The sequence below is a fragment of the Martes martes genome, assembly GCF_963455335.1.
Source record: "Martes martes genome assembly, chromosome: 15".
Lineage (NCBI taxonomy): Eukaryota > Metazoa > Chordata > Mammalia > Carnivora > Mustelidae > Martes > Martes martes.
In genome coordinates, this window is record NC_137903.1 from 27,532,887 (window position 1) to 27,542,749 (window position 9,863).

Here is a 9,863-nt window from a genome sequence, read left to right on the forward strand (position 1 = left end):
CTGAATTTGGGTAGGGGCTTGGGGGAGGAGGGTTGAAGCCCCCAGCCTTTTCTCAACTGAAATGAAATTCTTGACCCCACGGCAGCTGCCGGCTGGTTTAATGGCTTCTGTGATGGCTGTGTTGCTCGTGGAGTCGCATCTTAGCAATGTCACAAAGGGTGCCTTTGGAAGCAGAAGCGTTTCTTGTATGAGGCAATGGGCCTGGCTGAACTGCAGCAGGAAGGACTCAGGTGAGGTACGAGGAAGGACTTCCTGAGGTGGGACTCACCCGCTCTCCGTGAGCCTGCTATGGGGGAGCCGTGGGGGTGGATCTGAGCTCATCTGGCAATGAGCTAGCTTTCTTACCTGCCCCGGGAAGAGGCCACAGTGACCTTCCTGGAGGTCAGCCCTGCCCCCTAAGGCTAACCCTGGTGCTGTAGCTCCCAAACTAATCAGCAGGACCCATGGGCCCTGGAGACCATGTAGCCAGAGTGACCTCCCGCCATCGGGGCCCGCTCTGCTGCGGCTGCGGGCTTGGAGCTGAGAGGCTGAGACTTGGGGGAGAAGGAGGGCCCTGGACCTCCCCACCCAGCCGCTCAGGCCCTGGCGGCAGGAGAGTCTCTCAGAGCTGCTGCTCGCAGTGGGGGCAGTGGGGCAGGCCGAGGCTGCCAGCTCGGGGCCTGCCTTCAGCCTGCTCCCCGCTGCTTGGCCGGGGCGGGGCCTTGAGAGCAGCCAGCTGCTCAGAGACAGATAGCAGCCTGTCCCCAGGCTCCCCAGCACATGGCCTCTGGGCGGGAGCACAGCCCCGCTTCCCCGCATCAGGGCTCCATCTTGAGCAGACTCCCTGGGCCTGCCTGGGGACCTCTGTCCCCCTTTTGGTGGGGTTTGGAGCGTCAAGATCCTCCTGGGTCCTTGGTACTATGGCACGGTGGCTGAGATCTCGGACGCCAGGGCACTAGTTTGCCCCAATTCCTTTGGGATTTTGTGGTTTAAACACTTGGAACGTCAGTTTCTTCATCTTTAACATGGAAATAAGTCAGCTGGTACACCGTAGGGTTGACATGAGAAGTTCAAGAAGAGCAAGTACCTGGCGTTCCGTGCTAGCACAGCTGTTGTTGTGGGGCTTCTTAAAACCGAAAGGGACATTTTGCAGAAAAAGAAATGTAACACTGGAGCTAGGAGTGGGGTGAGGCAGGGATGTGACTGTAGTTGATTAGAAGGATCTAGAAGCCAATGATTTCACTGCTGAGTTACTGCACATGGTCCCACACACGCTGTTTCTTCCCATCTTTGGACTTCAGTTGTCCCCATTTGAAAATGTGGGGAAGGATGACTCTCTCACCTCCTCCAGGGTGCCCTGCGGATCCAGTGAGGTGGGTGATGGTCTGGAAAAACCAGCGGGCCTGGAGGATGCACGCACTGGCGTCCTCCTGTCTCAGCCTCTGTGATGCAGGCAGGCTTCCTGGCTGAGGTTCTGGCCCGTTGAAATTTCTACAAATGGCACCAAACCCAGTGGGCCGCTCTCCCAGTGAGACCACTCAGACTCTGGGTGACTCTGGGGGGAATCTGGCCTCTCTCCGGGTCTGCTCGTCTTCATTTGGCCAGGAAAAGGGATGATGGTTTTGTGTCTCTCCATGCTTCCTAGCAGTGGGACAGGAGCGCTTCTGGACATGGCCCACAGCTGTACAAACAGGGAGCAGGAGGCTTGACCATCTCCTTCAAGCTGGGACACCCTGGCCAGGAGCCACAGGCAGACTGGGGTCATGCCTTCCCTGGGATGGCCAAAATAGGCCACACTTCCTTCCTCCCACCCTCAGCCAGGCTATCTGCAGTGCAGGGAGGCAGAGGGGGCGCTGCCCGAAAGCAGGGCAGTGGCGCCGGTCATATTCAGCACCTTTCCTGCCAAGTAAGTCAAGGACCCTGCTTGATAGCGCTTTTATCCCCTCCCTCATCCGTCTCCTTCCTGGGGTGGGAGATGGCACCAAGCTGACCTGCTGATGGTATTGGGTTGATGATTAGGCCAAGGGTCTCACACGAGGTCACCAAAGGTCTCTGCTGAAGACCACAGGGGTGACCAGGCTGCAGATAATCAAGCCGGCAACTGACAGCTGCCCACTGTCCCCATCCCTCACAGCTGGTCATCTGGGGTGAATGGCAGATCTGGAGAAGGGAGGACACTTTATTTCAGAGTTACTCAGGGCCTTGGAAATGTCTCCTCTGGAGCCCTCCTCAGAGCCTCTTTCCAAATATCATTTTACCCAGAGCCCCAGAGATGAGGTTGCTTTGCCAAGGTCACCTCCAAAGTCAGCCGTGAGCTCATGCTCAGAGTCCACTGAATTTCATCCGCTCCATTCCCCAGGCTTCCTAAAGAAGGCGTTGGACATTGGCGAGAAATGGAGGGGCCCAGCCTGGTGCCTGTCTCCTGTGACCTTGGCCTTGACCTCAGATTTCCCTGTACCTCATATCTCAGGAAGTTGGAAAGACTTAGATTAAGTAGCAAGGAGAATTTGCAGAGTAGCTTTGTAAAGGGGAGAGAAAGGAAGATATTCCCAAGACATTTGGGAGTCCAGGCTGGATTAGGTCTTAGGAGAAGTTTCGGGAAAGAGCCTTGGACTTAGAGTTCAATAACACCAAGTCCAAAGTCAGATCCTGCACACTCTAGCCATATTGGGCTAAGTGCTGGATCTCTCTGAACCTCATCGCCCTCCCCCCTCTAAATGTGATTGGAAGCTCCTTACTTTTACTGGGGGGTATCGATTTTTTACAAAAAAAAAAAAAAAAGGTTTATTGAGATATACGTCATTCATTTAAAGTGCAAGATTCAGTGGTTTTTAGTACAGTCACAGAGTTGTGTGAACACCACCACAATTTAATCTCAGAATTTTTTTTTTTTCACCAAGTAGAAAGCTGCACCCATTAGCAGTCATTCCCTATTCCTTTCTTCAGGCCTAACCTACGGATGGTCTACAGCTTGTCTCTCCACACCTGCCTGTCCTGGATATTTCATATAAACAGAATCATATAATACATGTTCTTTCATGTCTGGCTTTGACTTAACGTCGTTTTCAAGGCGCCTCTGGGCTGTAGCAGATGCCATTTCATTTCTTCTCATTGTTGAATCACATTTCACTGGGTGGATAGACCACACTTGGTTTATCCTTGATCATTTGATGGGCATTTGGGTTGGATTTTGACTATTGTGAACTATTACGAGTGCTATGAGCATTCATGTCCTTTTTTTTTTTTTTCATTTAAAGTAATCGCTACACCCCCATGTGGGGCTTAAACTCACAAGCCTGAGATCAAGTCGTGTGCTCTACCCACTGAGCCACCAGGGGGCCCTGCATGTCAAGGCTTTTGAGAAAACATGTATCTTCACTTCTCTGGGGCACATTCCTGGGAGTGGAATTGCTGGGTCCAATGTACACTTATTTTGAAAGTTGACTTCTGTCGGGCCCCGCTGTGAGTATTTTACATGGATTATCTCCTTTACTCTGTGAGACACGTGCTATTGGGAGACTCGGGCCCAGATAACGTATTTGGGGGCACTGAACTAACAAGGCCAGGACTTGAACCCCGAGCATCTGGCGGTAGCCACAGAGCATCTTTCTTCTATATGTGAGGTTTAAATGAGAGTGTTAGCACCAGAGCGTTCCCAGCACACTGCGTGGCTTATAGTAGATGCTCAGTAAATGTTTGTTGTATCCTGGGGAAGATGACCAGACACCCTGCATTTCTCTGTCTGACCTGCTGTGTGGCCTTCGGAACATCTTGTGTCCCTTTGGGCCTTAGTCCAGTTCCCTCCAGAATATAAAGCTTCCAGTGTGGAACTGAAGAGGCAGAGAGGACCTGTGACCCAGGGTCAGGGTTTGGGAAGTGCAGTGTAGTGGAAAGCATCCCAGATTCTAGCTCCGACTCTCTTACTGACATGAAAGTAATTTCTGGGGCTCCTGGATGGGCTCAGTCAGTCGGGCACCCGACTCTTGATTTCGGCTCAGATCGTGATCTTGTGCTTGTGGGATTGAGCCCCATATCAGGTTCTGCGCTCAGTGTGGATTCTGCTCCAGATTCTCTCTCCTTCTTCCTCTGCCCCCCCCCCCAATGCTCTGTCTCTCTAAAGTAAATAAAAATAAAATCTTTAAAAAAAGAAAAAGAAAAAGAAAAAGCAGTTTCCCTTCTCTGGGCCTTGGTTTCCCATTGTTCCAGAAGGGGCTGGAATAAATCACCCTAAGGTGCGTTGTAGCTCTTCTGTCCTGTGTAAGCCCCATAGTGTCTCCTCAGTGGCCTGAGCCCCCTGGGAGCGAAGCCTGGAGTAGATGCCCAGGGTCTTGGGTCACCATGGTTGCTCAGCAATAATTCTCCCACCCGGTGTGTTAACAGGCCAGGTTGGGGCTGAGTGGGGTGGTGGGCGAGACCTCCCTCCCCCCTTGGTGCCCCCTTCATCCTAGAGCCCTTGGGCTGGGAATCTTCTCCTATGATCTAGCCCAGAAAAGAGCCATTTCACACCCCCATCTCCCCCCCACCCCCCGACCTCTACCCCTCCTTCTCGGTTTCCCTTCTCTTGAGTCCTGCACTTCTGGAATTCTGCTTCCTATAGAGTCACTGCAATCCTCACACCAGCCAACTACCTAGCCGGCTTCTGGTGCTTGGCCCCACCTCCTGGTTTGGGACCACCTGTGGAAAAGAGTGCCCCGCGTGTGCTGGCTTACAGAATCTGGTTCCCCTAGTTCCCCTAGTTTCCCACCCTTTTTCAGTGAGAGCCGTACTGTTTTCCAAACCCAGCCCGGCACCACCAAGCAAGGCAGCCACAACAATTCTGCATCTTCTTCGAGCCATGGCAGCCTTTCCCAGGCCCTCCTTTTACTCAGCATTCCCTGCTTCCTGGAACCTGCCAGAGGTCCTACTGCATTCCAGGCATAGCGAGGCTAGTGCATGTAGCCCTACGTGGTGGGGATCCATGGTGTTTCTGTTTTATGGAAGAGGAAGCCAGTCCAGGAGAGAGGAGTGCCTTCTCCAAGGTGACCAGGCTGGTAGGTGGCAGCGGGAGAATTTGAGTGAAGGCTGTCTAATCCCAGAGCCTGCACAGCAGACTGATCAGAAAGGTGGTATAAAGGACATTTGAGGGGTGCTCGGACCCAGGGAAACCGAGTAGTGTCTGTGAGCAGGCAGGCTCTGCAGTCCTCCAAGGCAGGTGTGTGTCCTACTGCCGTATCTCTGTCTACATCTGCACGGAGCTCAGTCATCCTCTGGGGCTCGTCTTCTCTTCGCTGAGCAGGTGCGGTGTCTCCAGCGGGGTCCTGCTCCAAGCTTACTCGGGGAGATCAGGTGAGAGCTAAGCAAACTTTCCTTCCCCTGGGGATGGCTTCAGTCTCTTCAGGGGTTGCTGTTCCTGCCTCTGGGGTGCTGAGCTGGTTTCAGGCCCCAGTTCCCCTCCCCCCCCATGCCTGTGTGTCTCACTATTTTTAAGCTCCGTGGGCTTAATGAGCTGCCTGCCATGACACGTCTTCAACATTCACCTTTTTCTCTAATGAACCTCGGAGAGCTGAGCGGGCTCCCTTCTCACTTGACAACCACCCCCAATCAGGAGGCCAGCGCTGGGCTGTGGCCTGTCTGGGTCCCAACTCAGCTCAAGGACACCTGCTCTCCCTTGTGCCCCCCAACTTGGCCTTGGTGATGGCCACACTGGATTCCAGGCGCCCCCCTTCCCTCCATGCTGTCCTTTGTCCTGGTTTTTCCCCCCATCCTGCCCCAAGCCCAGAAAAAGCAAAATTGAAACCACCAAATCAATAAATAGTATTTAGTGAGAGTTTATTGTGCATTTAAGAACAGTTGGTGAACTGGGAGCTTTTAAATCCAAAGACTGATAAGAAGCTCGGGGACCTGGCATCACAGGATGGCTTATCAAGTGAGAAGGAAGTTGTTTACTCTTTACCAAGAGTGCCTTATTACAGTGGAGGTTTCCACTTGGCAGGGGATTGGTTAAAGGTGATTATCTTACACCTTTTTTTTTTTTAGGAAGGCAGCCTTTTTTTTTTTTTTTATGATCATCAGAGGCATTTACAAGAACTAATCTAAGTTAAATTTTACTTATCAAATAAGCTAGATTTAGTTTTGCTGATACGGCCTAAATGGTCTTGTCTGCTGAGGGAATTCTCCAGTCTGGTCTCCGTTTTGTATTTAATTTCAATACCCCCAAGCCATCCCTGCAAAAGTAGTGATGTTCTGAAGAGAACTGTTGAGCTCCCCCACGCAATCCGGTGGTGACTTCTCTTGAGGACAAAGAGCCTGGGAGCGAATGAAGCCAGGGGCCAGCAGGTGGTGGGATGAAGAGTCAGAGGTTTGGAGTCTCATGGGGTTGGAGAGGGAACTTTGAAGTTCATCTAGGCCAACCCTGTGTCCCCTCCCTGTCTATGGCATCCCTTCCTGTAGTGTCTAACCTCAGTTTGAATACCCTCCATGACGGGGTACTCATTACCTCACAAAACCACCATCCCATCAGGATTTTGCAAAGTGCTGACTGTGCAAAACTCCTCCCTCATTTTGAGCCTGAAGGCGGGGAGCCCCCACCAGAAGAGTTCATCTTCTTCCCCAGCCCTCACACTGCTGGAGTTGAAGAGGGGAAGCAGAGGAACCCCAGAGCAGTGTTGGGGGCAGACTGGCCTCTGAGCCCTGGAGGTGTGCTATGGTCCTCACCTTTGAGGGGGCCACCAAGGAGAGCCAAGATGGCTGCCAGAGAAAACTGAAGTTAGATGCCTGAAGCCTTTCCTGCTTCAAGTGTGTGAGGAGATTGAATATGTGGCAGAAAATAAAAATGACCGAAACAGACCGGCTCCGTATATGGAAAAGGTGAAATGCGGCTTCCCACTCACTGGCTACAGGGCTGCGGGGTCTGATGGGAGCCACGCCAGGAATTTCAGCTGAAGTTTTAACCCGGGCCCTTCCACAGGGTGACGGAAACCCCTGATGTTCACATCGTGCCTGTTTTGGTAAACTTTCCAGGCCCGAGGGTTTTGCCGGCTTGGAAGAGCACTGAACTGGGAGCCAGGCTTTGCCCCATGAACTCTGTGACCTCAGGCCAGTCACCTCCTCCCTCTGGCTCGGTTTCTTCTGCTCTAACCTGTGCTGTGTGTGGCCCTTCAGAATAGACGTGGGCATCTTCGCCCTGTGGTTGCTGAATGCTGTCATGCTCAGTGTCCTCGGTTGCACAGAGGGGACGATCGGCCGCCCGATGCCTTTTCGGGTCTCCTCTAGCCTATGGCGGAGAGGCTGGAAACCTGTGTGCCTTTTGCCCCTGACTACGGCCTGGCTCATTCCCAGTGTGCTTGGCAATGGTGGGTGTAGAGCAGTGCTTCAGCTCCCGGAGAGAACGCCTAGAGGCCTCTGGTGTCCTGGCCCAAGCTCTGGGCTGGATGTCCCACAAGGTGGGGTTTCTCGAGCCCGGACCAATGTCCTACTGCCTGTCAGACGTCGTTCCTGCACCTTCCGGGGCCATGGTGGCGAGTGGGCCCATCTCATCTTGTGGTTGTCAGACACCCACCCCTGCCACCTGCCAGATCTCTTGCCTAGAACTGTCCAGCCCCTTCCAGGTCCACGTCTGTGTCCCTGGCTTGGGGCTCAGGAAGCCTCCCCCCAGGGGTGCTCCCTGGTTCTTTGTGCCTTTGCTCCGTGGTCTCTCAGCAGGAGCACCTGTGCTCTGCTGTGCGCTGCTTGGTGCGCTGCTTGGTGCCCAGCGCCAGGGGCAGGGGCCGTGTTAGGTCTCCCCGGGTGGCCCTCTAGTCCGGCTCTCGCGGACCAAATGGAGCGTGTCAGTGTGGAGCTGGAGCACTGACCACGGGTCCGCCGGGAGAGCTTTCTGCTCTGCGTGTTCTTTGTTCTTTCTGATTGAGGTGGAACTTAGATTAATACGCACAGCTCACTGGAATATTCTCCCGCGCGAGCATCCCAAAAGCTGCCTATGTCCCCGCCCACTGCTCTCTTTCCTCTGTCGCCGCCCAGCTGATTTTCTCTTCTTGCTGGGTCTCCTTCCGTACTTGGCTCTGCTTCATCTGCCTGGCATTTCCCTTCTTCCTGCGAATCCTCTCAATGTGGATGTTCCCCGGAGCCCGTCTCTGGTTTCCTTATCCCTGGGGTGACTGTTCTCCCAACACCCCTCCCAACCTGTGCTAATGACTCCCAGATCCTAGTTCTCCCCATAGCACCCATTCCTGAGTGCACACGAGCCTGCCAGGCACCTGCCGACGTCACCGCTGCTCGGTGGCTCACTGGCATGGCTAGGGTGCGGCTGGGACGTCCTCTGGGCACCAGCACCACTAGCCCCGTTGCCTCCAGGCTCTGTCACTGCAGAATGGGGGTGCTGGCCGGAGGCTTAACCTGGGCCACCGTAGGTGCTTGGGAGAGGCCCGCCCACTTGCAGGTTCCCGCCCTTCAGGAGCAGGACAGGTCACTGTCCCTGAGCTTCACAACCCTCCAGGGCAGGTACTCTCCTGGTTCTCATCTCATGGTTGGAGAAGCAAGACCCGGAGAAGCTAAGCTACTCGCCCAAGTTCGCAGGGCTACAAGTGGCAAAGCTGAGACCTGAAGCCAGGTCGTCTGACCCCAAGGTCGGGTGCTAACGGGTACCACGTGGCTGCCCGCTGCTCCCCCCTCCCCCCGCCTGGCCCCAGGGGCTCCATTTCCTTAGTGGTCCTGCCTCCCAGGTTGGGATCCACATAGAATCCAAGCTGGACTTTCCAACTTGGAATTTTCCTGTATCTCTTCCCTCCTCCAGCCCGTTGGCATTTTGAGGACACGGTTTGCCCCTGTGGGCCCCTATTCCCCATGTCTGTTCTCACTCCCAGGTCAGGCAAGAGAAAGTCGGCTTCTTTGGGGACTATAATTGTGCCCCCAGGACTTATGTGACCCACTTTAGTTTTTGGAGACCATGAGCTGTCAGAGGTGTTGGCGGTAATGGGCATCTTCATCGGAAAAGTGAAGGGCACATCTTTTTCCCCAGGGCCTGTCCAGCATCTGGGGGGATGTGGGGGGAGCAGACAGCATCCCCCTCAGCTGACCCCCCGCCTGGGTGCTGAGAGTGCACTGGGCTCGCCTGACTTCTGACTGCCCCCGGCTCCCTGCTCGGCCCCTGATGAAATACTCTGATCTCAGTATTTCAGAGTATGAAATGCTCTGCCCCTGAGGACAGCTCTTCCCGTCCTGTGGGGCAGGGGAAATTGGGCACGATGTGAGTGTACCCTGCTCGGCCTCAGTCTCCTCATCTGTAAAATGGGAATATTGTACCTACCTGACATGGCTGAGCATGAACGAAATTCAGTGTGGCAGGCAGTAGAAACTCGAGGAGGGGAAGCTTTCCTTCCTTTCCCCTGACACCCCCCCCCCAACCCTGTGGGCCCAGGGCCTTCGTGATCTCTTCCCCCCACACTTGGTCCCACGAGCTGGGGCTGACTGTTAGGAGGGAACAGAGCCCTGGGCTGGGTGCCAGGAAATCAGGGTTCCAGTTCACAGTGAGGCCTTGGGTACGTTGATCTCTGAGCCTCAGAGGTCTCCTGTCACTGGGGAGAATCCGATCTGCTCCACCTCTGAGAAAGCCCGAGTGTGCCATCTTGCCCCGAGCTGCTTGAGGATGGGGCTGAGTTTTCTTCATTCGTATTCCCGGCACTTAGCCCTGACATTACCTTCAAGGTTGGATGAGGCGGGCAACCTCTGCCCGGTCCTCATTAAGGAGGGAAGGAATTTTCACGCCCTTCCTCGGCCTGTTGTCTCTCTTGAGGTCTGAACCGCATGGTACTGCCTTTCCTGAGGGAGGAGCCCGAGGGAACAGCCTGCTGGAGGCTGTGTCTGTCTCCCTGCTGAGCCGTCCAAGGAAGCAGACCTGCCTCTCCTGGACC